Here is a 4,343-nt window from a genome sequence, read left to right as displayed (position 1 = left end):
TTCATCCTCCTTAAAACAATATTGTCTATCACTGATTTCTCTTACAGGAAATGAGTCTTTTCGTCTCTATTCTAATAGCTTTTAGTAAGGACTATAGTCAGCGTCGATTACGAAGACGGCGCTATTCAGAATGCTCCTGCTCTCGTGATTAATGTCCGGTTTCTCAAACGCGAAGATATCCATTAGGATACTATTGACCCTTATGACATTTATAACAGATTGATCAACCTAATGCACTTTCAAGACAACAACTTGTATCAAGTTTCACTATGCTGCCATCTACCGACTGCAAAAAAGTGACGTTATAGCCCCAGTGGAATTCCATGGAGTAATAATAATAATAATAATAATAATAATAATAATAATATTAATAATAATAATAATGTTTTATTTTCGCTGGCAGAGTTAAGGCTATAAGGCCTTCTCTTCCACTCAACCAGCCTTAATCAATACAATACATATTTAAATTACAAATATTTACATTACACTTAAAAGGTTCTCCAGCTATATTCTTCAGTTAAGTTTTAAAGTTTTAAAGACTAGTAGACTACATATTTGTTTAAATTTAGATAAACCTATAAGGTAAAGTAGTAACTTAATTTATGGGCTAATTTAATTCAATCAATTATAATTAATTTAAGATTTGAGTTAACTAGTAAAATGATGAAAATTGATTTAATATAAGTTTACTAGGACTATGTTACAGGGAGAAAAAAATATATATCTAAAATATATTTCTATAATGAGAATATTAATGTAATTGCCATTAGAGGTTTTGTAAATATATTTAGAGAAATTAATGATAATAATAAGAATGGACAGATGTTAGTTTCATTATAAGTAACAAATATTAATCAGCAATTAATCTGTTAAGTAAGAATTTATGTAATTTTGACCTAAATGAAGTTATTGTCCAACAACCCCTTACATCACTCGGAAGCAAGTTCCAATTTCTAGCAACTGAAACTGTATAAGATGAAGAATATAAAGATGTCTTGTGGTAGGGCGGTTCCCAGCCTTTTTTGATTGACGATACACTTTACTGAACGCCCAATATATCGCGACACACTTATTTGTTTTTATTAATAATATAATAACAACAACGAGTGATTTTCTTCCGGAGAAAAAGGCGATGGAACTCTACGTAGAATATTTTATAGCGAACGGGGAGATGATTGTTGTTCACTGTAAGGGAATTTTGTCGTTTTATCCTTCTTTTCGTCCAAGTAAGACTTTGAAGGTATAAGCGGAATTCAAAGAACAATTATATTAAAAACATAACTATTCACACTTATTTCGCTCGCATGATGAAAATGCCGTTCCATCGCGTTTCGCCAGAAAAAAAGCACTGATAACTTTTATGTAATGTCGGACATCCACTGTTGTAGATAGGCCGATATTAACACACAATTGAAGATTCTAAAAAAAACAAGCAGCAACTTGAGTGGAATTTGAAAGAAACAAACACATGTGTAAAAAAATCCCAACCTATCTACACTGGATGTCCGATAAAAGTTTTTTATTATCGTCTATTTAAATTAATGTGAAGTATGCGATTGGTGGATTGCACAAAATGTCTTTATACGTGGACTTAGGGTTGACAGGCCAACACGTAAATCATCTTCAAGATGCAATAGTTTGTTCCTTTGTTTAGATTTCACTATGTTCATGGTAAAAATGCAGATTCATACAAGTATAACGTTGAAAATGGCAGTTCTAAATATATTTTTAGTTTATTCGGCACCATTGACTGATTTGACAAGATATATCCACATATAAGACACACGGGATTTTGTTTATATTCATCTCCACGCCACGTAAAACCGTATTGCACGTATTCATCACTATACCCATTTACGAAACGCACTACGTTTTTGTGAACCCTGAAAGGAATTTTCGCGCACATTATTTGAATCAGAACTACCGTCATCTGATTCTAACCCAAAGCTTGATTCAGATTGTCTTTTTCGAATTGAAAATTTGTCCATGATAAAATCTAAATAAAACACTTTTCATAAAATAGTCACATTATCACCCACTCACACGTACTACATACTGAAACTGACCAATATGTTCTGACGATTATAAACTCTGTTTATTACTAATTGGGAAGAGTAAACGTATTACTAAGCATTGTTGCAGGTGTTTACGTTTCATTGGTAAAGTCTGTCTCAAAATAAAATGTACCACATCAAAGACTTTGTTAAATAAAAAAAAATGCTTTGTAAAGAGACCTTCTGGATGGCATAAAATTTATTTTTCAATTTCAAAATTTCGCGACATATTCCATGGAGCTGCGCGACACACTAGTTGCGAACCTCTGCAGTACTTCCATCTAGAGGTCGTTACCTAAAAAATTCATTTTAGACAGTGGATCTCCTAGTGGTTGTTCTCTTTCATATGTTGCCATTTCATTACACGAGAACGGCCAATCTGATGTACATGTGATCAGGGCTATTGATTTGTTAAAGCTGTCAATTTGTTAAATCTTTGTCGTGTTTCTTAAAACACCACCTCGAACTTACCGATCTGTCATCTATTGACTGCTTGGTCAAGTTTCACAAATATCCGCTACGTGCCACGACAGTCTACAGTAATTTACATTTTATGAATTTAATTTGATTGTTATTCAATTTAATTCTTAGGCCCATAGATATAAATAGGGAAAGCTTCTTTTCCAGATACCAAATATATGTGCAATAAAGGCCGGTTCACAATAAACCGGGAACTGAAACGACAACGAGAACGGAAATAATGTTAAAATACGTGTATTTAAATGTGAGCGTTCACAAAAGTTAATTGTGAATGCTCATATTTAAATACATTTATTTTAACAATATTTCCGTTCTCGTTCTCGTTTTCATTCTCCGTTTATTGTGAACCAGCCTTTATACGGAGTGAACCGTAAGTAATGCTATTAATTTCAGGAAGTTATTCTTTGAGATATTCAAACAAATATGTTTAATAAAATTTTGTTTTTGCTTCCTTTTCCACATAAAAATTGTTTTATATGAAATACTTCATAGTATGTTTTGGGAATAATTAATTTAATTCCCAATAAGCGCATTCAATTTAAGAGAGCAGTGTATTAGGATAATGAATAATTGAAAGAATTTTAATTTTGTCCTTTAAATATGCAGAAATTTAATCATTATGAAACCTTAGCGTACATAACACTATCTCGAACTGGGAATCGGGCCGGAAGTCGTGGCGCACCTAGCACTACGTCGTAGGTCAGTTGAGGCGACCGTGGCGCATCTCGGTGTCTCAACAGCTACATACGAACGAAGAGCCACGAGAAACCATGGTCCCGTATTGTATTCGCAGATATGGCTCGTTATCACTACGGTTTTCAGGTTTAAAAAGTACCAAATCCGTCATTTAGTTTGAAATCGTAATTTTTGCAAGTGATACTTCTGTAATATTGTGGTATGATTGTTTCTCCAATTTGTAATTATACTGAAATAAATTAACTTTCATACAAATATCTGGAAAGCATTGTTTCAACGAGTATATAAATTTGGCATTATTTATCGTGTTCGGAAACAGTGTTAATGGGGACAGCTTTCTATAACCGTTTTCAGGATTCTAGGCCTATAGCCTTTCTCCATTCTTCTCTATTCTCGCATGCCCCATCCTTAATTATTATTATTATTATTATTATTATTATTATTATTATTATTATTATTATTATTACTATTATCATCAGATTTTGCAATATCCTAGGACATCTTTCTACGACCATTTTCAGGATTCTAGGCCTATAGCCTTTCTCCATTCTTCTCTATTCTCGCATGCCCCATCCTCAATTATTATTATTATTATTATTATTATTATTATTATTATTATTATTATTATTATTATTACTATTATCATCAGATTTTGCAATATCCTAGGACATCTTTCTACGACCATTTTCAGGATTCTAGACCTATAGCCTTTCTCCATTCTTCTCTATTCTCGCATGCCCCATCCTCAATTATTATTATTATTATTATTATTATTATTATTATTACTACTATTATCATCAGATTTTGCAATATCCTAGGACATCTTTCTACGACCATTTTCAAGATTCTAGGCCTATAGCCTTTCTCCATTCTTCTCTATTCTCGCATGCCCCATCCTTAATTATTATTATTATTATTATTATTATTATTACTATTATCATCAGATTTTGCAATATCCTAGGACATCTTTCTACGACCATTTTCAGGATTCTAGGCCTATAGCCTTTCTCCATTCTTCTCTATTCTCGCATGCCCCATCCTCAATTATTATTATTATTATTATTATTATTATTATTATTACTATTATCATCAGATTTTGCAATATCCTAGGAC

This window comes from Periplaneta americana, chromosome 3 (genome assembly GCF_040183065.1).
Source record: "Periplaneta americana isolate PAMFEO1 chromosome 3, P.americana_PAMFEO1_priV1, whole genome shotgun sequence".
Classification (NCBI taxonomy): domain Eukaryota; kingdom Metazoa; phylum Arthropoda; class Insecta; order Blattodea; family Blattidae; genus Periplaneta; species Periplaneta americana.
The sequence above is the reverse complement of the archived record's forward strand: the minus strand, read 5'-3'. Positions refer to the sequence as shown.